We start from the raw sequence: 12240 nt of genomic DNA, 5'->3' as shown, positions 1-12240 counted from the left end.
TTGACTGTACTGACCTTTTATATGGGAAAGGAATCTGCTTTTGAAGCATGGAAGAAGAGTTTGGGGAAAGATATTTGATTTTGCTAGTGAGCTATAATGTTGAGCAGAACTGTAAGACTGTTTGGCCAAATGACCTTATGGTTTTGAGAATGTCATCTCGGTTTCAAGAAATGAGCCAAACCAATCGAGAAAAACTGTAAAATAACTCTCTCTCTCTCTCTCTCTCTCTCTCTATATATATATATGTGTGTAAAGAAAATAATGTTGTTTATTACCTAAATAACAGCATTCAGCCTATTTATTAAAAACACTCAGATAGACTTCAGTATGTCTTTTCTTTAACTGGCCTCTATTTTGTTCCATTTCTGTCATCAGTGTTTCTGTGTAGTTAAATAGGCCACAAACTTCTCGCTTACATTCACTGAAATATAAACCACTACCTCAGACGCTACACAGTTCCGTTCATCACGATTTCACCCAAAACGCCTTAGTGGGCACTTCCTGCGGTCTCTGGGGACGCGTGGGTCACTCTTCTCTTGTGTGGATGAATAAATAGTTAATGAGGGCCTTGTTTACTTGGGCGAGTGGACACTGACACAGCAGATGTCACCTGAGATAGTCTGAGATAAGACAAGCCAACCACACACACACACACACATTTGTTTTTCTGTCAGAGTGGCCACTTTCCATTGACTTCCACTGTTTCACAGCCAGCTAATGCTATTTTACACCTGACCATCAGACAGACAGACAGACGGACAGACAGACAGACAGATAGACAGATAGACAGATAGACAGATAGATAGATAGATAGATAGATAGATAGATAGATAGATAGATAGATAGATAGATAGATAGATAGATAGATAGATAGATAGATAGATGATAGATAGAAGGATAGAAGGATAGATAGATAGATAGATAGATAGATAGATAGATAGATAGATAGATAGATAGATAGATAGATAGATAGATAGATAGATAGACAGACAGACAGACAGACAGACAGACAGACAGACAGATAGACAGATAGATAGATAGATAGATAGATAGATAGATAGATAGATAGATAGATAGATAGATAGATAGATAGATAGATAGATAGATAGATAGATAGAAGGATAGATAGATAGACAGACAGACAGACAGACAGACAGACAGACAGACAGACAGACAGACAGATAGATAGATAGATAGATAGATAGACAGACAGACAGACAGACAGACAGACAGACAGACAGACAGACAGACAGACAGACAGATAGATAGATAGATAGATAGATAGAGAGACAGACAGACAGACAGACAGACAGACAGACAGACAGACAGACAGACAGACAGACAGAGAGAGAGAGAGAGAGAGACAGACAGACAGACAGACAGACAGACAGACAGACAGACAGACAGACAGACAGACAGACAGATAGAGAGACAGACAGACAGACAGACAGACAGACAGACAGACAGACAGACAGACAGACAGACAGATAGATAGATAGATAGATAGATAGATAGATAGATAGATAGATAGATAGATAGATAGATAGATAGATAGATAGATAGATAGATAGATAGATAGATAGATAGATAGATAGATAGATAGATAGATAGATAGATAGATAGATAGATAGATAGATAGATAGATAGATAGATAGATAGACACACATATAGAAAGACAGACAGACAGACACACACACACACACACACACACAGTAAGCGTATTTACCTGAGGTCAGAGAAAGTGAAACACATCCCGTCTCCCTCTGGAAGAGTTTGGATGCCAATTCCTGCCCGTTGAATTATTAACGACAGCTTCATTCATTAAACATCCACCTCTGGCTGAAATCATTAACCCATCACAAACACATAAATGTCACTAATGGATGCTGAATCTCTGAGGGGTTAAACTTAGTTGAGTAACACAACAGATTGCTTTCAGGAAAGACCAGCCTCTGGGTAAATGCCCAGGTAAATTCACTACTTTAATCTGTCCTGGAGCAGAGAACAAATCCACTGTGCAAAGAAAAATACAATCTCTTTAACATCTCAACAGTTTCTCCTAGAAACTGAGATTAAATAGAAAGAAACATCCTGCTTCTAAGATGTTTCTCCTGAGACCTTATGAGTTTAAAATCTAAGTCTCAAGCAATAATTTTTTTTCTCCAGGCTTCTTCATCCTAAATTCAATAAAGCACTTGCTTTTACCTCATTCAGGCAAAGCATCCTTATTTAATAGATTATTAAAATGTCAGGGCTATTTATAATCACACAATGTGCTTTCTAACGCAAGCAGTTCTGTGGCAGTGCTAAAGTAAGCAGAAAGGAGCTGTTAGTGTGACTCGAGTCTCTCAGCAGAGGCTTAATCGTGTCTAATGTCCTATTGATAAACAAATAGCGACGGCTGGCGATAAAAGTGAGTTAAAGCGTGTTGTGGCAGGCTTTCATAGCTCAGACGGATCCCCGGAGAGCAATATCGATTGGACGGTCATTTCTGTGCGGCGTGTTGCTGTCAGAGACCGAAGTTTATGACTGCGACGTGTGTTTGCATAACACACAGACCACCTGAATTAGAAAACTAGAGGACATTCCCGTAGAATCACTTGGTTTTTGTGATAAAGTGCACATTAAAACTGGACAAAAAACATTGCATGGCATTTTACCTTCAAAACATGTTTATGCATGATAAATATTGGTGTTGAAGATTAGAATGGCTAAAAAACCCCATTGCATAGCAAATATGGGTGAAAAAGTGAGAAAACAGTTTGGAAAAAAAAGTGGGAAGAAAGAATGGAGACAACAGATTTGGGAAAAATTAGAAAATATATTGGGAAAAATGGGGAGAAAGAAAGTGGGAGAAAACTGTTTGGAGCAAAACAAGAAAAAAGTGAGAAGAAAGTAGGAAACACAGATTTGAGAAAAGTGAGAAAAATGCAAGTTGGGAAAAATTTTATTGGAAAAAGTGGGAGAAAATGGGGAAACAAGTGGTAGAAAATAGGTTAAGGAAAAAGTGTAAAGACAGAAAGTGGGAAAAAAATGGGGAAACTTGGGCTGAAAAGTGGGAAGAAAGTAGGGAAAATAGATGAAAAGTGAGAAAAATGCTAAATGAATTGGGAAAAAAGTGGAAGAAAATGGGATAAAATTGAAGAAAAGAAAGAAAGAAAGAAAGAAAGAAAGAAAGAAAGAAAGAAAGAAAGAAAGAAAGAAGCAGAAAATAGATTAGGGGAAAGGAGGAAAGAGAGGTGAAGTAGATTAGGGAAAATAGATTGGAGGAAAAACATGGGAAGAAAGAAAATCAGGGGAAAGTCTTTTTTTGTTGTTCTTTTGGGAGATTTAATTTTTATTCTGGGAATTGAGTGCGTTTGGCTCTTTGACTCTAAATCTTCCGTTTGGAGTCTTTCCAAAAACGCACGGATATTTTACTGTATTAGAGGCTCCAGTGTTATATTTCAGGACGTGACCCGTCTGTGTCTCACATCACCTTTAATCCAACATAAGTCTGTTCACCTCAGGACTCGTAATGAAATAATACTGCATAAAAATCTGAAGAAAGAGAGATCTATTTCCTTTCCCCTTTTCACTATTGGGGCAAGTTGTCACAAGGGAAATATATGTTACCCTGGAGCACAAAAGCAGTCATGAGTAGCACAGGTATATTTGTAGCAATAACCAACACTACACTGTATGGGTCACAATTATCCATGTTTCTTTTATGCCATAAATCATTAGGATATTAAGTAAAGATCATGTTCCATAAAGATATTTTGTAAATTTCCTACCGTAAATATATAAAAACTTAATTTTTGATTAGTAATATGTATTGCTAAGAACTTTATTTGGACAAATTTAAAGGAGATTTTCTCAATATTTAGATGTTTTTGCTCCCTCAGATTCCAGATTTTCAAATAGTTGTATCTCAGCTAAATATTGTCCTATCATAACAAACCATACATCAATGGAAAGATTATTTATTCAGCTTTCATATGATGTAGAAATCTCAATATTGGATAAATTGACCCTTATGACTGGTTTTGTGGTCCATGGTCACATATATCAATTCTATTGGCACAATTGTTACAAAAAATTTGATTAAAAGATAAAAAAAATATGTGTTTTTTTAGTATAACTTACTATTTCTAATTATATTTATTTTATTACTTTGTTTTCATTTTAATTATAGGTATTTAAAGCTATAACTAAATAAATAAAATATGGGGGGGGGGGGGGGGGTATGTAAAAATTGGAAGAAAAAGAAAAATAAATAGATAGGGGAAGGGTGAGAAAAATGTAAGCTGGGAGAAAATGGACTGGAAAAAGTGTCGAAAAATGGGAGAAAGTGAAAGAAAATCGATTAGGGAAAAAGTGTGAGGAAAGAAAGATGATTTATTTTAATATTATTTGTTTTAATTTGAGTAATTTAGTTGTTTTTGTCATTATATTAGTTTAAAAAATGCATTAGTATATTTAAAATATTTAAATATAACATTTACATTTGAAATATTTTTAGTTTTAGATATTTTAGAGCTTCAACTAAACAAAAATGAAACATTTTGCATAGGCGATACCTGAAATAAAGTAAGTTTATGGTTTTTCTTACTATTTTATTTTAGTTAATGTTTATTGTATTTCAAGTTATGAACTTTTTTGTGTGGGTTTAGTTTTAGTTAAAAATAATAACCCTGGAAAAAATATTCATGTGAGTTGCTGTTTGAAATGTTAATAATTTTTACAGAAAATACTAGTAGTATGCAGCGTGTTAGTATTTGATTCGGACCTGAGATCAGCGAGAGGAAGTGCTGCAGTCATTAGCCGTTCATCACCTTCAATCCATGTATTTAACTACCTGTCTGCTAATTAATTCCAGCTATAAACGGCTCATTTGAAGCGTCGCAGGCGGCTGTAGATCTGTTAGTGAGTCTCAGTGGGCTGAAGCTGTCCTGTAGGGCCCAGCGGCCCCATCTCAGCCCTGCAATTAGAGTTCATTATCGGCCGTGCAAATGAGGAGCTCACGCTGAGACGAGCCTCTGCACCTTCATCACCTTCATCACAGCGGGACAGCCGCGCTCTGCTTACTCTGTCCTTTCAGTGTGGATCCAAACTGTGTGAAAAGCGTGATGCCAGCATTATACTGACTGTGAGAGGAACAAATGTGCTAACATTTAGAGATGATATGTCAGCAGTCCCGTAACGGCTGAGAGCATCACAGACGTGCGTTTACGGCACGTGCATCACTTTTATTCGTCGCTGGATGTTTTTAACCTTTCATAAAAATGCTTTTATATACAAGCATCACTGTTGCTTAGGCTCTGGGGTTTCTTTTTGAAACCCTTTTTAAATGGGTGGCATGTGACTCATTCTGCACAGTTTATTTGCTTTTCTTTTCCTTTGTTTTCTATGCAATTAATGTTTCCAAAAATGGATGTGCATAATGAATTTTTCATTGGATATTTGTACAGTAAGTGCCCCTTCCAACTTTTGAGCTCAATTTCTTTCAATTCATTTGAGTTTTTACAGTCTCAGGAGTGACACGTCCTGAAATTTCAATATTTGATGTGCACAAGTTTTCAATATTTTATTTGTAGTCTATGTATATTTTTAAAATATAAATTATTAAATAAAAAAAATATATATATATTAGGCATTTTATTTTATTTTACCTTACTTTATACCTATTTTATATTTTAATTAATTTTAGGATTTATTTCAGTAACATTACAGCTCTCTCTCTCTCTTATTTATTTAAATATTTTATTAATAGGAATATTATTTGATCCTATTTTTTGTATTTCATTTCAGTAGCATTACAACTCAAATTGATTGAAAATCAATTTTAAGCTCAAATTCTTTCATTTAACATCAGTTTTTTTCAGTCACAGCAGTGACACCCGTTTTAAATAAAAATATTTTAACTACTTGACGCACATATTATTTTTTAAAACATTTTATTATTATGCATTTAATTTTATTTTCATTTATTTATTTATTTCACATTACAGTACATTATTAAACATTACAACTAAAATAGTTCTAAAAATTTCCACAATTTGTCATTAGCTTTCATTTTCTAAGCAATTCAGTTGTTCAGAAATGGATGTGCATAATGAATTTTTTCTTGAATATTTGAACAAAAGTAATTATCTCTTCTAACATTCAAGCTCAATTTCTTTCAATTAGGCATTTTATTTTATTTTTATTTTATTTATTTCAGTACCATTGCAACTCAAATTGATTGTAATTGTTCCATAGTACAGTGGAAACCTTTATCACGTCTCATTGTTTAATCTGAAACGTTTGTGAGAACCCATAGTGTCATCTCTCATCCCTGACCTAACATCTTTTTATAGGCACCAGAGACCTAATCAAGTCTAAATCTCATCTTGGATGCGGGGAACAGTCTCAGATTTGTAAAGGGCTGCAGTGCATCAAACATTCACTAAGGACCTCACAGACGGCCAACCGACCCGCAGCCGAGAGCCAAAGTCACAACCTCCATCTCTCCACCCTCCCAGTGAGCAAATTAGGACATCATTTTCTCCAAAAGGCCACCAACATTTCACAGAAATCAATAAGGAAGCTATCAGAACAGACAGCATTGATTGAATCTCTGGATCCAGAAGACAAACACTGTGTTACTACATTGGAGTTATAATAAAGTGTTTTTCTTGTACATTCTGAGCTGTATATACTCAGTACTTATTTAATTATGTATGCAATTATTTTTTTGAACTTATTCATTTATTTAGGCATTTATTTTTTGTACTAATTTAGTTTTGCACTCGTGCATTTATTTATACATATATTTATGCATTTATTTTTGCACTTATGCTTTTAATTAGACATTTATTTATGCATTTATTTAGGCATTTATTTTTTGTACTTATTTACGTTTTCACTTGTGCATTTATTTATACATTTATGTATTTGTGTATACATGTAATGATTCATACATTTATTTTAGCACTTGCGCTTTTATTTTAGCATTTATTTATTTGTTTATACATTTATTGATTCATACATTTATTTTAGCACTTGTGCATTTATTTATACATTTATTGAGTTTAACTTATTTTCACACTTATGCATTTATTTATACATTTATTTATTTTATGCATTTATTTTTTACACTTATTATTTTTGCACTTACACATCTATTTATACATTTATTTATTGATTTATGCATTTATTTTTGTATTTTTACTTATTTACAAAAATAAACATATGTATGCATGTATATGCATAATTATCAGATCTAGATATGAAACATTTCTTATAAACTTTTTCCAGGGCATAATGTTACATTTTTTTTAATCTCTTTACTCTTTTTCTTTAATTATTTTGCTTTGAGAGAAGCACCAAAGTTTCCTCTAAGATCAGCTCTCATACTCTCTAACTCTGATCACTGTTTCTCAGAGGAAACCCATTTTAAACATGCTCTGATCAGACTGTGCTGTTCTGGATAATAACGTATGCCTATGTTTACGTTTGTCAGAACAGAGATCCGAACACTATATAAAGTTGACCCAAATAAAGCATACAGTGTGTTCCCATAATGCATCTGTCTCATTGAGTATCTCCAAGCATGAATGTCCACATGCTTCAAGCTGCCTGTTTCTCTAGTCACATCATCTGTCTGTTAATGAACATCCTTTCATAAAAAGTACTCAAAAGCTGTGATAAATATATTTAAGGAATAGTTAGGCCCAAAACAAAAAATTGTTGAAAATATGCCCACCCTCAGGCCATTCAAAATATAGATGAGTTTGTTTCTTCATCAGAAACAGGTTTGGAGAAATGTAGCACTGCATCACTTGCTCAGCAATGGATGCTCTGCAGTGAATGGGTGCCGTCAGAATGAGAGTCCAAACAGCTGATAAAAACATCACAGTAATCCACAAGTAATCTATACCACTCCAGTCCATCAGTTAATGACTTGTGAAGCTAAAAGTTTGTAAGTAACAAATCCATCATTAAGACGATTTTAACTTGAAACTGTTGTTTCTGACTAAAATATGAGTCTATAATCTATAATAATGCTTCCTCCAGTGACAAAGTCCATCTCCTGATGTCTCTCACATCAAAATCCAGCCACATATTTGTTTAGAGCTGTTCGGACTGTTTTGGCTTGATCTGTGCAGATTTCTCTCCTGATTAAGACCAGACCACTTTTTTCAGCATTATTATAGATTATGGACTTAATGATGGATTTGTTTCAGCTTTTGTCTTCTCAACTGATGGACTGATGGACTGGAGTGGTGTGGATTATTGTGGTGTTTTTATCAGCTGTTTGGACTCTCATTCTGACGGCACCCATTCACTGCAGAGCAAGTGACATTGCTGAGCAAGTGATGCAATGCTACATTTCTCCAAATCTGATGAAGAAACAAACTCATCTACATCTTGGATGATCTGAAAGTTTTCAATTTTGGGTGAACTACTCCTTTAATGTCTGTCTCTCTGATGCTCTATGATCATGTTTTATACTGTGTGTTGTGAATATATGATTGGTTTTCTCTCTTTCTCTCAGTGCTGCTGTTTGTGAGTAGGTTGCACTGACTCAGGCCTCTCTGAAGGCAACCAGTCTCTCTGCAGAGCCAAGGATGTCATGGACAGGACTTGTCTTCTGTCAGTCTCGTCTCTTCTGCCGCGTGGAGCCACAGTGTCTCATCGCAACAGCAGTGTGGCAGAGGCACGACATGGCGTTGCCCTTCAGAGAGCGATTCTGGAGGAAGCCACGTGTGAGAAGCACGTACGCCACCCTCCTGCTCAGCACTTCTGCTCGTTACGTGACACCGATCATGTTTTGACCATGTCAGGTTGTGTTTTATGCTTCCCACAGTTATATAAATTGGACAAGATCAGACAGGACACTTTAAGGTCATTGTTAATCTGTGTCTGCACACAATTATTAAGTTTTAAAAGTACAGAAGTAAATCCTGCAAAAAAGTTTGGATAATCTTGAACATGAATTAAAAAGACAGTCATTTTATTTATTTTTCACATAATATACCTATACTTCATTTATGTTAAGTATTATTACTTAATTATTATTATTATTTTTTTGTTATTCCCTATAAAGGTAATACTATATTTGCAGCTGACATTTTATTGATTGATTTATTGCAGTTTACTTAAACTACTGTTCAACAGTTTAGGGTTTGGGGAAAGATTAATTTATCATTTTTTGAAAGAAGTCGCTTCTGTTCACCAAGGCTTCATTTATTTGATAAAAAATACAGTAAAAACAGCAAAATTGTGAAATATTATTGACATTTAAAATAACTGATTTCTATTTGAATATATTATAAAATGTAATTTATTTCTGTGATCAAAGCTGTATTTTCAGCATCATTACTCCAGTCTTCAGTGTCACATGATCTTCAGAAATCATTCAAATATACTGATTTACTGCTCAAGAAACATTTCTGATTATTATCAATGTTGAAAACAGTTGTGCTTCTTCATATTTTTGTGGAAACTTTGATACATTTAGTTTTTTAGGATTTACAGATGCATAGAAAGGTCAAAAGAGCAGCATTTAATAGAAATATAAATCTTTTGTAACATTATAAATATCTTTACTGCTACTTTTGATCCATTTAATGCATCCTTGAGAAAAGTATACATTTCTTTCAAATAAAATCTAGCTGACCTCAAATGTTTGCTTCATGCTTCTCTCTATTTTCTCTCTATCTTCTGTCTCACTCAAGTATAATATGAGCATGTTAAAGTATATTTTATAGCATGCTTGAGATGTGAAAATAGTGTTATTTTGTACCGTCCAGCATGCTGAGCGTCTCCTCGGCTGTGCTGAGAGAAGTTGCACCATATAACATCATGAAGGATGTTTGGTCCTGTAAAGGTCCTTCACGTGGAATCACACTCACCAGCGTGTCAGAATGTGGAGCTGAGAGGATCTGACACGTCTGGACGTCTGCTGACAAGCCGTCAGCTCTCTTTCTTAGACTGCTATTTCACTGCCAAGAGATTTTTGGAAAGCATAAAACCGAGGTCAGATAAAATCATCACATTTCTAATTAAAAAGTTGACTTTATGTCTTGCAATTCTGAGAAAAAAATCAAGAATTGTGAAATGAAACATCGCAATGACCTTTTTTTTTACTTTTTAAGAAACATGACTTAACCCAACTAACAAAAATATATTCTAAGAATGTTTTGTTAACATTCGCAGTAAGCTATGAAAACATTATTTCTGAATTTCTCTGAATGTTCCAAATGTCCATGCTATGTGAAAGTTAAGAGAACATTCCATTTTAGAATTTTGCAAACAGTCGTACTAATGTTAGAATGTTCTGAAACAAGTAGTAACATTTAAAAAACCTTAGACAAACGTTCAACTAAAACTTTTAGAAATGAAAACATTTTTGTTCTCATGTTTTGAGAACCTTATTAAAAGACCAGATAACTAAGATTGTTATTGCTCATAACCTTGCCAGAATGTTCCTTGCTAGCTGGGAAAGCAGCTGGAGGGTGTTTGAATCGGAGCTGGAGGCTCTGGGTGTTGCTGTGATTGATTTTGGCCCAGTGGAGGCTCGACCCATTGATCTCTGCTGTCTTTGCTGCCATCATCAGTGCTCTCTTCCATCTCAGGTTAAGTGACTTTCTCCAAGTCATCAAACACAGAGGCTTCTGTAACAAGAAACTTCTCCTCATCCTCTTCATCCTCTCCTTCAGTCCATCTGACTCGCTGAAGTCAAACCTTCAGGGATTTTGTGTGTGGCTCAGGAAGAAGCCGATCAATTGTGTTACATCAGACGGAGACGCCAGAACATTCCCAAAAGTGATCCTATTTACTTTCTTAATGCACGTTCCTGGTCTTCTGCATGGCAGAAAGCTTTTGTTAATATTTTGAAGTAGATTTTTGTCAAATAAGCTTAGATTGTTTATTTATTTCTTAGTTTTAGTTTATTTAGTGTTAGTTATTTTAGTAATTCAAGTTAAACTAAAGCTTTGGCACATTTTGAATTATTACTATTTTTAGTTAAAATCTTTAGTCATCTATTTATTTATTTATTTTAATGTGTCTATGTATTTTTAATCTATTAGTTTTAGTTTATTTAGTATGTCAGGTTAAACTAATTGAAAATCAGAAATGTTGCCTTGGGAAATTGTGACTTTAGATTTTAATTCAAATTTCTCGTCATTATTATTATTTTTTAAATATGTCTATTCTAGTTTACGTGGTTTTAGTTATTTTAGTACTTCAAATTAAACTAAACAAAAAGAGAAATGTTGCTTTGAATCAATGTTACCTTTTTTCATATTTTATTTTATTTCAATTAAGATTTGTTATATTTCAAATAACAACTTTTTAAAGGTTTTTGTTTTAGTTAACAACCCTGATGCACGATCCACTCTGCATGATATTTCAAAGGAAAATGTGCACCTTTGAAACATTTTTTATCTGACATCTCTAATCTCTCCAATCAGTTCCTGATTTAACATTACAGATGTGAAACGGTCTGCAAACACTTTACTGCTGATTATAAAAGCAAAGGTGCTTTTATCTGGTTTGTCATGGATGAAGAATGTAACTCTTTGAATTGCAACACACTGTCATTTTATTTTTAATCTGAATATTTGCCTTGGCAGCTTCACTAATATTGCCTTGTCTGATTAAAATTGCATGTCTCTGTCTCTTGAAACAAACATGAGAATGTATTAAGGTTTTTGAAATCCTAATGTAATATTTGTATGGCATCTAAAGATAGCTGTACTTCTACTTGGCACTTGTATAATTGCATAATGATTTTTGGCAAGTTTTTCATTGCCATCACAAAGAGCCTATGCAAATGAACTAATTTTTGGCCGCAGTGAGATAAGCGCTTTGCTACATAATGCTGGTGCTAAAAACGTCCCTTTTCTTATTCCTCCTATTATAATGGAAGTTAAACAGGCAAAGTCTCTGACAGCGTGCAAGTGTGTTTTCACATTTTCACTGCTGTGCAACACCTTTTGCAGTAATGTATATCGCCTGTATGCATTAATTCCCTTCAAGAAACCTACAGCATCAGCAAGTGTCCGATCCTGGCCAGTGTGAGGAAAAATGGTGCTTTCAAACAATTAGCACACAATGCACCGATCCTCCTGCTCATAAAACAGGAGTCGCCACTAGCTGTTTTTCTCTTTATCTTCCTCAGGGATGCAAGAATGATCCCAGAGTCCTTGTTTCCTGACCAAGCTTTACAACATCCTTGGGCATTAAAACAACGAGGGGTTTTTACAT

The sequence above is a fragment of the Barbus barbus genome (genome assembly GCF_936440315.1).
Source record: "Barbus barbus genome assembly, chromosome: 19".
Classification (NCBI taxonomy): Eukaryota; Metazoa; Chordata; class Actinopteri; order Cypriniformes; family Cyprinidae; genus Barbus; species Barbus barbus.
This window is presented reverse-complemented; position numbering follows the sequence as displayed.